At 45.2% G+C, this 14,097-nt stretch overlaps 1 protein-coding gene and 1 non-coding gene across 2 annotated transcripts in view; one reads left to right on the top strand and one right to left on the bottom strand.

Annotated features, from left to right (window-relative positions):
• EEFSEC (eukaryotic elongation factor, selenocysteine-tRNA specific) overlaps positions 1 to 14,097 on the bottom strand; it is a 319,718-nt gene that overhangs the window by 147,709 nt on the left and 157,912 nt on the right. The gene's annotated exons all lie outside the window — the stretch shown is intronic.
• On the top strand, positions 12,931 to 13,067 carry LOC119920678. The gene has a single exon (XR_005448408.1). It is a non-coding gene; the product is annotated as a small nucleolar RNA SNORA7 (small nucleolar RNA).

Raw genomic sequence — 14,097 nt, 5'->3', positions numbered from 1 at the left:
TCTGCACACAGTAAATGCTCAGTAAATACAATTGACCGTTAAGGCTTTGAAGGTGGGGAGAGTGGTTGCCTGTCAAAAAAACACCAACGACCTGCCCGCCAGAACATCAGACCTATCGTCCTGGCCGAAAGGAACAGAAAGAGAGGAAAGGGAACGTGTGCACTTACATTTGTGAGCTTCCACTTCCTTGAGGTAGGAGTTGATAGTGTCCTTAATGTTAAGTTATGTAATGAAGAGTGAACCCAGCAATCTCCTTTGTGCAAGCAAGAGGGCAGGTGGGTAGTAAACCCACAGACTTTCATGAGGATGGGAGACTGTACCTCTTAGCCCGTGCCCAGATTCTAAACAGCATCGGGGGGTATTTGGCTGTGTTTAGTGGTAGGACAGGTGGCCGAGGCCAATTCTGCTGTCAGAATGGTACCTGGGGCCATGTCCCCCCTGCAACTCCCTAATCCGAGCAGGCTCTTTGGGACGAACAAAAACCCACTGCCGCCTTGGACGTCAACTTTTCACTGGAAACAAAACAGTAAGTCTGCATCAACTGGAAACTAAAAGGGAAATAGGAGGCGGGGGGGGGGGGGGGGTCTGTCCCCTCCACAACTCCTGGAGCGTGTTGCTGCACCTAGCAGAGCTGCTCTTTTTTTTTTTTTTTTTTTTTTACCAAACTTAGGAAGGATTCATTCTTTCAGTTCCTAAAACACACTCAGAACAAAGATGGCCTTATGAGCCTTATGCACTTTTTTTCCCCTAACTGCAACTGATTTTAATGCTTGTCTACCCTGCTTAGACTGTCAGCTCCTTGTGGGCAGGGATAGTGTCTACCAACTCTGTTGAACTGTACTCTCCCAAACGCTCATGTCAGGGCTCTGCACATAGTACGGGCTCGATAGATACCACTGATGGATTGATACCCAAACCACTAAGAATCAAAGAATGACTGAACTGGGACAATTAAGTGAGTTTTTATGAATGACTTTAACACTTTGGCCAACTTTCCCTAACAAAATACGGCAGTCCATCGCCTGGATGAGAAAAATGAATGTTCGACTTTGGCACATTTAGACATATATAGACCTAATTAGAAAAGTGCTCAGCATTTACGACTGGCATACTTCACACTATTTCATTTGTCCTCCAAAATCCATATAACACCACATTATTTTACAGATATGGAAACTAAGGCACAGAAAGAAGTTAGTAACTTATCCCAATGATATAGCAGGTCAGTGTCTGAATTGAGGTTGGCTAGTCCTAACTTCTTGAACCTGACTTCCCATTACTCCACACTGCCCCTCTTCTAACCCCCAAAACAACTGTGTCCTGTTATCATTAGAGTATACACAAAGAACCTCAATGAACCAATAGTATTTGTGAGTACTTACAAGATGCACTGTACTGTACTAAGTGCCTGAGCCATGACAATAACAGTACCCAGCACAGCCTTTGCCCTTGAGGAGCTTACAATCCAATGGGGGAGTCAATTCATAGTATTTACCATGCATCTTAGTCTACACAGAGTACTGTACTAAATGCTTGGGAGAGTACAACCAACAGAGTTAGTAAACACGGTCCCTGAATTCAAGAAGCGTACAATGAAGCAGGGAAGACAGGCACTAAAATGAACGACAGGTAGGAGGAAGAGTTTAAAGATGTACACGTGAGAGGCTTGTGGAAGAGAGGCGCAGCTGTAAGTTCTTTAGAAATACCAATAATCATTAGTGTCAGTTCAATAATGATTACTGAAATCACAAAGGACCTCAGCATGGCATAGTGGATAGAACAAGGGCCTGGGAGTTAGAAGGTAATGGGTTCTAATCCCAGTTCTGCCACTTGTCTGCTGTGTGGCCTTGGGCAAGCCACTTCACTTCTCCATGCCTCCATTACCCCATCTGTAAAATGGGGATTAAGACTGTGAGCCCTATGTGAGACAGGGGCTGTGTCCAACCCGATTTGCTTGTATCAACCCCAGTGCTTAGTACAGTGCCTGGTGCATAGTAAATGCTTAACAAATTCCATAATAATAATTATTAGTATCATTCAGTACCTTTTTCGGGTGGGAGTGGAAAGAAAGAGCAGGGAAATGTAACGTCACAGACGTAACTGGATCCAGGATGGTGGGGTGGGGTTGGGACGAAGAGGGGATGGACGGCAGCAAGGGACTGATGGAAAGGGGCTGAACCCGAGAGTCAGCTTGAGGCTGTGCGTGTGCGGGGACCGGGGAGCCTACAGGAGATGGGTCTGTAGAAACCATATATTCATTCATTCATATCGGATTTATTGAGTGATTACTGTGTACAAAGCACTGTACTAAGCGCTCAGGAGAGTACAGTATAACAACAAACCAGGTGAATGGCCGTGGAATTTAGAGCGCGACAGGAGATGACTGGGAGGAGGTAGAGCCCACGAAGCAGGATGCAGATAGAAAGGACAGGGGGAGGAGTTGCAAGAGGCAGGTAGCAAAGAGAGGACGTATGGAGAGGAGGGGAGTATGGGGAAGACTAAGGAATGGCTAGATAGAGAAAGAGCAGACAGGGAAGGGAAAGAAAAGAGAACAAAGTAGGAAAGATGAGGACAAGAAAATCCAGTGAGATATTTCCTGAGCCTCATCTAGTGGTAATTAGAATACTAATAACTGCTGGGGCAATGGAGCCTTATGCGTCTCAAAAATCTAATTTCTTTCATTTCCGGTAAAGTAATTTAAGACAGACGGGCTCAAAGAAAGGGACCGAGAGAAGTGGCATGGCCCACTGGAAAAAGCACGGGCCTGAGAGTCAGAAGACCTGGGCTCTAATCCCAGCTCTGCCACGTGTCTGCTGCGGGACTTTGGGCAAATCACTTCACTTCCCTGTGCTTCACTTTCCATGGCTGTAAAATGGGGATTAAGACTGTGAGCCCCACATGGGACATGAATTGGGTCCAGCCTGATTACCATGAATCTACCCCAGTGCTTAGTACAGTGTCTGGCACATAGTAAGCATTTAATAAAGAACATTAAAAAAGTAAAAAATAAAAAGGCCAGACCAAGTTACAGTTAATCACCAGATTAATGAAGAAAGAATCTGGGCCGTGATCACGGCCATCATGCAGATTACAAAGGCCTGTGGTTTAGAACTACTTACGACATTTAGAGGAACATGTGCAAAACGGCAAATTCTGGGGGACATGAACCCAGGGGGCGGATTCTTCACCGAGAGCCATGACCGGCTGTGAAATGGCACCATATGTGGTGACCGCAACAAACGTCCAGGCACACCCCGCAATCTAACCGGGTTATTTTATTTGCTAGTGAGGTTGTGTCACGGGGCTCATTTCCTCACATACTTACGTGTTATGAATTAAGAGCCATTCCAGAACCTCCGGGAGAGTTATATGAAATTCTTTTACAGGCAATATGCTATAATGCTAAATGCCGCTAAGCCAGTGATTAATCTTTATTAAACTCAAAGCATAACATCCCAATATTTTAAAAATGAGGAGTTGTAATATGATTATGAATCTTAGCGGGAGGTTACAGAAGTAGAAGCTTCTTCTGCTGGCCGCAGTTGTGGTTTTTCAAATGTTAGTGGGAAATGGGTCCAAATGAAATTGAACAGCAGCCTTCTTTTCTCTAGACAGCACCATGTAGCAGACTGGCTTCTTCTGGATGTACCTGCACACATCTGAACCACTCTCTTCGGTAGGTTCTTCTCCTTCAGTTGGATTTCCAAGTTTATCCCCTTCCTTGAGAATCGGTGCAAGGAATCCCCAAATTTTAGCTGAGAGTAGGCAAACCCTAACTTCTTCATTTATCCTGGCATCCCACTTTGATGTATTGGCTCGTCGAAGTTCGGTGAGATCCTCATTGGACAACGAGCCCGCTGAATGAGATGCGATCAGCTCGCCGACATCTGCGACATCCATTTCTAAATTAAAGTTGCCTTGGCTGTTCGACAACCTCTTGGGTTGTTTCATCGGTGGAAGGGGTGCGGAGGGATGGGGGGAGGGTCTCTTCAACGCCTTGACAATCTGCCGTTACCCGGAGGCAGAGCTCCCTCTGAGATCCAGTCACCGTTGATTGCATACCCCCAGCCCAGGTCGGGAGAGGGGTGGGAAGGGATATACTCACCTGCAGGGCTCGCTCGGCCGGCACTTCGGGGCCAGGCCGGGGGAGGTGATGCTTGGGGAAAGGCACCGAGCAACCCAAGTTGTATCCTTGGAGTGGTTTTGTCATGAGGTGGTTGTAGCCTGGGTTGGGGGGAGTGCCTGGAAAAAATAGCACTTGGATGAGAATGCTTGAGAAGTTGGGATGACCTCTCAACTGAATTCAGAGGACACGCCGACAAGTGGATCAGTGGAATGTACAGTAGCATCTTTTATTTCTCACTAAATTCATCCGTTCATTCAATCGTATTTATTGAGCACTTACTGTGCGCACGGCACTGTATTAAATGCTTGGAAAGTACAATTCAGCAACAAATAGAGACAATCCCTGCCCACGACGGGCTCCTTTGGAAGCAACATGGCAAATCAGAAGCTATTTTTCTACACCGTCTCCATCGATTCTGCTTTGGCCAGCAATGAACCAGGTGCCACACACCAAGATTGTTAAACCCCAGGTCACAAAATTATCCAGCATGTCTTTCCTTCTAATGAACCTTCCCAAGCACTGAGTACAGAGTGCTGCAAGCTCGTTGTGGGCAGGGAATGTGTCTGTTTATTGTTACACTGTACTTTCCCAAGCACTTAGTAAGTGCTTACTAAATACGACTGACTGACTGACTCAGTAGGTGCTCCACAAATACCATTACTCCTACGACTAGAGGAACGACCTAGCCTAGTGGAAAGAGCCCGGGCCTGCAAGTCAGTAGGACCTGGGTTCGAATCCCAGCTCCGCCACTTGCCTGCCATGTGACCTCGGGCAAGTCACTTCACCTCCCTGTGCCTCAGTTACCTCATCTGTAAAATGGGGATTAAGACTGTGAGGTTCATGTGGGACAAGGACAGTGTCCAACCCCATTTACTTGTCTCCACCCCAGGGCTTAGTGCAGTACTTAACAAAGACCACAATTTTTTTTAATATTATTACTTCTACTACTATCAGGTCAAAGAGAAGGTAATCAAGATGCCCCTGTTCACTGGTTTTCCAATACCCACTGCCTCAAACAATTAATCAACTCATGCATTGTAATGCAGAGGTTCTGCCTAATGACCACAATGCTTCAATGCTTGTTTTCTGATGTCACCGCCATTGCATGCCCACTGCTTCAAGGTTTGCCAATAAGTATGTCTCCCCACTCATGAAACATTCAGTCTACCAGCTGGCAGTGGACACACCGACAGTACAGTTGCCGTACGCATTTTTAAACACCTATGAATAGCCACAGAAGGCTATTCATAGCCTCCCTCTTCCCCCTCCCCATCCCCCCGCTCTACCTCCTTCTCCTCCCCACAGTACTTGTATATATGTTTGTACATACTTATTACTCTATTCATTTTACTTGTACATATTTACTATTCTATTTATTTTACTTTGTTAATATGTTTTGTTTTGTTGTCTGTCTCCCCCTTCTAGACTGTGAGCCTGCTGTTGGGTAGGGACTGTCTCTATATGTTGCCAACTTGTACTTCCCAAGCGCTTAGTACCGTGCTCTGCACACAGTAAGTGCTCAATAAATACGACAATGAATGAAGTTCAATAAGACATTCCATCACTGTCCTCGGCTTTCTCCACGTTTAGTGAGACTATCATTTTAAACATCCTCTCAGAATCACACCTGGAGAGTTCCAGTACACTACCAGTCTCGTCTATGGGAGGGAGAGTCAAGCAGAGGCATATCCACTCCATTCCTAGTTTGGGCGGTGGCTAGCGAGTGGAAGGCCATCTGCTACACATCAAAACTCCCCTGTGCTGGGCAGCTTCGGCATGGGAGACAGTCGAGGGTGGAGACGGGTGGAGACTCACGTTTACCGCACGGAAGGAGGCAATGGTAAACCACTTCCGTATTTTTACCAAGAAAACTCTATGGGTACACTACCAGAATGATTGCAGATGGAGGTCGGGCGTTCTGGGGGAGATGTGTCCAGGGTGTCACTATGGGTCGGAGATGACTCGATGGCATAAGCCAAGACAAGATCATTTTAAACGGGGTGGCTTTATGTCATCCCTTTAGCAATCATAGCACTCAACTTAAAAAGGGGTGGGATAGAAGAGATATTTTTATCTTCTTTGAGAGTGCTCTCTTTGTAAATATTTTTATGTTGGTCTTCCCCATTAAAGTATAAACTCCTAGGGGGCAAGGAACATGTCACTTTGTTATTCTGAAATTGCCAAGCACTTGGTGCTGTGCTCTGCACAAAGTAGGCGTTTCAGTAAATACTACTATTACTACGGATACTACCTTTCATTGTGATCATCGTAGCTTTCCTACACTTCTTTTTTAAAAAGTGGTACTTGTTAAGCACTTACAAGCATTGCACTAAGTGCTTGGGAGAGTACAATACAACAGAATTGGGACACTTGTTCCCTGCCCACAAGTTTACAATCTACATACAAGATCATCAGGGTGGATGCAGTCCCTGTCTCACATGGGGATCACAGTCTGGGTAGGAGGGAGTGAGGTTTAATCCCCACTTTACAGATGAGGTAACTGAGGCACAGAGAAGTGAAGTGCCTGCTCAAAGTCAAATGGGAGGCAACTGACAGAGCTGAGATTAGAGCCCAGGTCTTCTGACTCATTCATCATTCATTCATAGAATCATTCATTCATCTATTCCAAATAGCTAGAAACTGTGAAGTTTAAATGACTCATTATCTTTAAGGCTTTTTTTCATTTGGCATGAAATCTGTCTCAGTATATCAAAACACTGACTGTAAGGTCCTTGTGGGAAGGGTCCATTCCTTCTGCTTCTCTCCCAAGTGCTTAGTACAGTACTCTGCACACAAGAAATAACACTGACAGAATCAGAGCACAGTCCAGATGCTGATGATGTGCAATAATGAATTTCACGTCACCGGGAAAGTATCAACTGTTACAATTTTAGGTTAAGGACCACATGCCTGGGCAATGAGGCACAAATGACAATGAAAGCCTGAGGTTGGGGGGAAAAAATGATCGTATAGAATTACCCCACAGGATGGGGTAAAGCAATGAAAATGACAAAATGAAAAACACCTATCTAACCAGGTAAGTGGCTAAAGTAACTTGACAGACTGCTCACCCAATAGAGGATTCAACACAAGGGCAGGGAATGTGTCTGTTATATTGTCATATTGTACTCTCACAAGTGCTTAGTAGAGTAAATGCTCAATAAATACGATTGCTTGATTGAAGTCATTGGTAGCTATTAATTGAATGACCCAGGAATACCTATAGCTTAGGGTGATTTGTGAATCAATGGAACTTATTGGACACCTCACTGTGTGCAGACCACCGCACTAAGTGCTTGGAAAAGTACAATACGATAGAGCTGGTAGATGCGACCCCTGCCCACAAAAAGCTTACGGTCTACAAGATGCCAGTCACGTGGTATCTACGTGCATTGAGGGTAAAGTTTTCTAGGGATCAAACTTGAGAAATCCTGGAGGGCTGTGGAAACTGAAGCACCTGACACCTATGAATATACCAGCTCTGCCACTTGTCTGTGTGAATTTGGACAAGTCACTTCACTTCTCTGTTCCTCAGTTACCTCATCTGTCATTTATTAGTGCCTTAAGGAGGGCAAACAAGCAACCTGTTGCCACTGTTAGGGAAAATCCTGGGAAGGATGGACAACTGGTCTGAATCACCAACTGCACTGCTCATATGTCTACGCTGAATCCTGGAGGCAAATAGAGACAGCCGTTTTGGGCACACAGTGTGGCCAGTACTATGGAGTCTGCATTGGCCTTTTCAGCCACACACGCACCCCTAGGTGAACCAAGGATACGAATCTCCATGGAATGTACCTTTTTTTTTTTTAAATGGCATTTGTTAAGCGCTTACCACGTGCCAGGTACCGTACTAAGCTCTGGGGTAGATACAAACTTATCAGGTGGGACACAGTCCCTGTCCCACATGGGGCTCACAATCGTAATCACCATTTTACAAAGGAGGTAACTGAGGCCCAGAGAAGTGAAGGAACTTGCCCAAGGTCATACAGCAGACAAGTGATGGAGCTGGGATCAGAACTTATGACCTTCTGATTCCCAGGCCTGTGCTCTATCCACTAGGCTACGCTGCTTCTCGTGGGCTTGAGGGCTATTGACAAAGGCAGCTCGACTTGGTGAGATAAGAAACTGCTCCTGTTGGTAAATCCATCTACTGAAACCAATCAGAAGCAGCATAGCTTAGTGGCAAGAGCATGGGCTTGGGGGTCAGAGGACGTGGGTTCTAATTACGGCTCCATCACTTGTCTGCTGTGTGACCTTGGACAAGCCACTTCACTTCTCTGTGCCTCAGTTACTTCATCTGTAAATGGGGATTAAGACTGTGAGCCCCACGTGGGACAATCTGATTTCCTTGTATCTTCCGGTGCTTAGAACAGTGCTTGGCACATAGTAAGTGCTTAACGAATATCATCATCAATCCAATCAGTGCCGTGTATTGAGCGCTTACTGGGCACAGAGCAATAGACTACGTGCTTGGAAGAGTACCACAGACATACACACTATCCCTGCCATCAAGGAATTTACAGTATGAATGCAGAGCAAGAAGAAAATCACCTTTTAGACAACCCTGCAGCACCGTTAACAAGAACTCTGAGGAGCCAGCGGCAGTTTCCCTACTCACCTGCTCCTTTATGTGAGGGAATGAGAGATGGGTGGGAGAAGGGGCAAGTGAGCTGTGAAAGAAAGGAAGGGCTGAGGTGTCAGCTTTTCATTTGGAGCACTGGGACTAATTTGGGGCAGAATTTGGAAGATGAGGAGCTGCGGACCCTAAATAATAATTGTGGCATTTGTTAAGCGTATTTGCGAAGCAGCGTGGCTCAGTGGAGAGAGCACGGGCTTGGGAGTCAGAGGTCGTAGGTTCCAATCCCGGCTTCATCACTTGTCAGCTATGTGACACTGGGCAACTCACTTCACTTCTCTGGGCCTCAGTTACCACATCTGTAAAATGGGGATTAAGACTGTGAGCCCCACGTGGGACAACCTGATTACCTTGTATCTACCCCAGTGCTTAAAACAGTGCTTGGCACATAGTAAGTGCTTAACAAATACCATCGTCATTATTATTTAAGTGCTCACTATGTGCCAGCACTGTACTAAGCACTGGGGTGGATACAAGCAAATCGGGTTGGACACAGTCCCTGTCCCACATGAGGACATGTGTCACTCACGCCACTTTTCTGGGACAACTTTTCTTGCTGAATGATTCAAGTGGAATTTTTAAAGTTAAAACACGGACTCCAGCCAAAAAATGAGTATGTAACATATGATTTCTTATAGGGCTCACTATTTCCCCATGTTCCCTCCCCCATCCCAACTTCCAAAAGGGAAAAGAGAGTGAGAGCATGTGCGCGTGCGCGCGTGTGAGAGACAGAGAGAGAGAGAGAGAGAGAAACAATTGGTTAAAGGCCACATTATGAAGTCTGGTATTATTTATTTTGTAAACAAACCAATGGCAATAAATTATACTGAACTTTAATAAGACGTTGTTCAGCAGCTCAGGTCCATGCTATGCCAAAAAGAAAAGAAAAATGCCTTGAAGAAAAGATCACAACAAGGGGTTTCCTGTTATGAGGACACAGATGCGTTTCCTTTACCAAAAACAGATTGATCAAAATGCCAAATCCCAAATTAGGAAAACTACAAACAGGTGATCAATTGGAACTTGCTCTTTTGCCACTAACTCCCCCCTTGAAACCTGGGCTGGAGGGCTTCCCAACCTGATGATGTGTTGCCAGCAACACAATAAGCACAAATCTGGTCAGGAGAAAGACACGGCTGCCAAAGGGGACCTTCATGGGTTAAATAGGTGGCATCTGACAATTGCTGGACAAGAGGTGAACCTATTTATGGAGCAAACTGGTTATTTTATGGGCTTTCACATTCCCCCCTTTCCCCATCACTCTGTTTGACTTTAATCCATAGCTGACCGAAGGGGAAAGGGGCCAAAAAAAATTGAGGCCGAGCCATGTCCATTACGGCTGAGGAAGAACACCACCCAAAATACATCCCAGAAGGAGATTCTGCATAAGAGGATAATGGCCGATACACATTTTTATGCACATAAACTGCTGCTTCAAACCCTTTTCTTTTTTTGAAGCTCTTAGTCCATTTGGACTCGGAGCCTGTGTAGGACTTAATCCCCATTTTACAGATGAGGAAACTGAGGCACAGAGTGACTGGCCCAAGGTCACAAAGCAGGCAAGCGACAGAGCCACCCACACACTATTTGTTAATCATATTGCTGAGTCTTGTTCAAAATGTTAACAAAACACGTTAGTGGTGTTTCTTGAATTATAAGCAACTCAAAATGTGAGGCCAAGAACCCAAACCCCAACTGACAATTAGACACTACTGACTATGGGTACAAAGACACTTCTATGTATCAGAAGACTGCAACTTCCTTTTACATCCACCGATCATATTTATTGAGGGCTTACTTTGTGGAGAATGCTGTATTAAGCACTTGGGAAGAGTACAACAGAGTTGGTAGACCACAATGAGCATTGCTAGACATTTGCCACTTTAAAACACTGCCAATGTATCCTAGTTGAATTCACTTTCTTCATGCCACTTTTCTTAATTCTCTCTTTTGCCCAGTTCCCACCCGATGATCGCCAAATGGCAGAACAGGGGAAAGGAAAGGACAAAAACAGTCTGTTCTCAAGGGCAACAACAATCCCCAAAACAGGTAGCCTTCATCTGGAGCCACTAACGAAAGGGCAAGATTTCAAGAGTCAGAACTGTGTGCCGGGCACTGTACTAAGCGATACAGGCAAATCGGTTCAGACACAGTCCCTGTCCCACACGGGGCTCACAGTGACTGTGCCCAACCCGATTTGCTTGTCTCTACCCCAGTGCTTAGTACAATGCCCAGCACATAGTAAGCACTTAACAAATACCATAATTACCCAAACATAAGCTCCTGAGTTTCTCTAGAGAAAACTGCAATTTAAAGCCATTCCTATCAGTCAACTTACATATTCCCACCTGATAAGAATCGACTTCAGAATTGCACAATTCTCTCTCTTTTAATAAAACAATACAGTGGAATGTATTATTATATTATCATTCAACTTTATTATATGTATATATTCATATTCAACAAAATTCAATCAAATTTTTGCACTTAGACCTCAACTTGTAGTTCAATTTTAGTAATCTTTTCAAGAGGTCCGGCTGATCTGTGGCATTTTGACAGAAAATATTCCATTCCAACTGTTCTCCCTCCCACTCGGCCTGTGAGCCCCATGTGGGACAGGGATTGTGTCTGACCCAGCGAACACTTGCCCAAGTGGTTCGAGCCCAGGCTATTCCTCAGATTCATTCATTCATTCAGTGCTTACAGTGTGCAGAGCACTGTACTAAGAGCTTGGGAAGTACAAATCGGCAACATGCATGTTGGGTTTGTCTTGGGGCAATAAAGACTGGGAAACACAGCTCAAAATTCTGGTCGGCAAAAAGAGAGGCAAGTCAGTGGGGAAAAATTACGAGAATCTAGTAAAGCCAATAAGGACGCCAGAGACTCCAGAAAGATCCAAATGTGAAAAGTGAGCAAGTCCAGTGAGTTTGTGTGTTTCAATGATATGGAATGAATGATTTATAATGATTATAATTTATAATGGTTCATAACACCACTGGGCAATGCTTCCTAGACTGTCCTCTGAAATCACAAGGAAACGGGTAGGGTACAAAACCTGCCCTTTGCTAGGACATTTCCCCCACCAGATAGGAGTCACCGGATAAAGCATGATAATAACAACAACAGTAACAATGATAATAGTATTTGTAAAGCTCTTACTATGGGCCAAGCACTGTACCGAACGCTGGGGTGAGTTCAAGACAATCAGGTCAGACACAATCCCTGTCACACAACACACAGGACCCACAGCCTAAGGGGGAGGGAGACCAGGTGTTGAACCCCCATTTTACAGCTGAGGTAACTGAAGCACAGAGCAGTTACGTGACTTGTCCAAGCTCACGCAGCAACTGGCAGAGCCAGGATTAGAACCCAGGTTCTCTGATTCCCAGGCCCGTGCTCTTTCCACTAGGCCATGCTACATTACACAGCATGAATTAATTAAAGCCTAACAATGTATCTGAGAAGCCATTAAGAAAGTCACTTCCATCATAGGCTCTCACAACAAAATACCTGGGGCTAATACAGAGATTAGGTTGGCAGATGAAACAAACACTCCCTGAAATCCACTTTCCTGATAAATGTCCCAGCCAGTTCTGAGCTCCCGGACACAAACGTATCGCTGTCGCCACAGTCTGATTTCTCCACTTCTCAGTCCTTGCCCCTGAGAACTTGATTCCTCAAGAGAGAAGACTGAAAGTCACTGAGTAAATAAACCGCACAGACAAAGCAGAATAAGGGAAGGAAGGAAAGCAGGAAGGTGGGATTAAGAGAAACCAAACACATGCAAATGCAGATGGTCCGCCCTGAATTCCAGAATTTCTGCAATGCTAGAACAGACAGATGGATCAAGGGGAATCTGGCTAGTTTTCCAAGCCCTCTCTTCTTTCCAGCATTTTAAAAGTAAACTGGAATCACGAACTGTATCGCCAAATTGCAGTTTAAATCCTGAGGATAGATTCTCTCTCCCCTTTCTATGGTGCAACCCCATCTTTTAAAGTTTGCTTTTTATTTTATCCTAAAATATCAGGATAATTGAGTCCGAAGTTCATTTTCAGGCCTGAATTATCCAATTAATTTGTTAATACAGCCCTAGGCTGGGTATATTGATTTCCCGTCATCCAAAATCTTTATGAACTATAATTTACATCACAGTAAGTCTATCATGCCCCTCTCAGGGTTGCACCTGGAGAGTTTCCAGTACTCTACCAGTCTGTCTACAGGAGGGAGAGTCAAGCAGAGGTATACCCATTACATTCCTAGCTTGGCCAGTGGCTAGGGAGTGGAAGGCGATCTGCTACAGGTCAAAACTCTTCCGTGCTCGGCAGCAGTGGCATGGGAGAGAGTCGATGGCGGAGACTCAAGTTTACTGCGTGGAAAGCGGCAATGGTAAGCCATTTCCAGATTTTTACCAAGAGAACTTTATGAATCCACTACCAGAACGATGGCAGATGGAGGTGGGGCATTCTGGGAGAGATGCGTCCATGGAGTCGCTAAGGGTTAGAAACGACTCGACAGGATAAAAGACATGTCTATCATTACTCCCTGGAAAATGATTTAGGCATGTTGAAAGGGCCAGTACTGCTTTCAGACCCCAGCATCATTGATATTAGTGCTGTTCCTTGCTGTTTACTGAATGCTCCAAATGTCCAGATGCAGTACAGACGCCATATACATACTACCTAGTCTTAGGAGCCAGAGGGTGGTACATCAGATCATCATGCCCAAAGCATGCTGGTCTTTGGCCAGGGCTCAGTCATTGCTGCCTATGCCACATCACCATCATCATAATAATGATAATGATGATGGCATTTAATAATAATAATAATAATAATGGCATTTATTAAGCACTTACTATGTGCAAAGCACTGTTCTAAGCGCTGGGGAAGTTACAAGGTGATCAGGTTGTCCCACGGGGGCTTACAGTCTTAATCCCCATTTTACAGATGAGATAACTGAGGCCCAGAGAAGTGAAGAGACTTGCTCAAAGTCACACAGCTGACAAGTGGAGGAGCCGGGATCTGAACCCATGACCTCTGACTCCAAAGCCCGGGCTCTTTCCACTGAGCCACGCTGGCATTTAAGCGCTTGCTATGTGCCAAGCACTGTTCTAAGCGCTAGGGGAGATACAAGATAATCAGGTTGTCCCACGTGGGGATCACAGTCTTAATTCCCATTTTACAGATGAGGTAACTGAGGCACAGAGAAGTTAAGTGACTTGCCCAAAGTCACATAGCTGACAAGTGATGAAGCCGGGATTAGAACCCAAGAGCTCTTACTCCCAAGCCCATGCTCTTTCCACTGGGCCACACTGCTTCTCATCAACTGCCGAATT

Source organism: Tachyglossus aculeatus, chromosome X1 (assembly GCF_015852505.1).
Source record: "Tachyglossus aculeatus isolate mTacAcu1 chromosome X1, mTacAcu1.pri, whole genome shotgun sequence".
NCBI lineage: Eukaryota > Metazoa > Chordata > Mammalia > Monotremata > Tachyglossidae > Tachyglossus > Tachyglossus aculeatus.
Note: the sequence above shows the minus strand (reverse complement) of the source record. Positions and strands in the feature narration are given on the sequence as shown.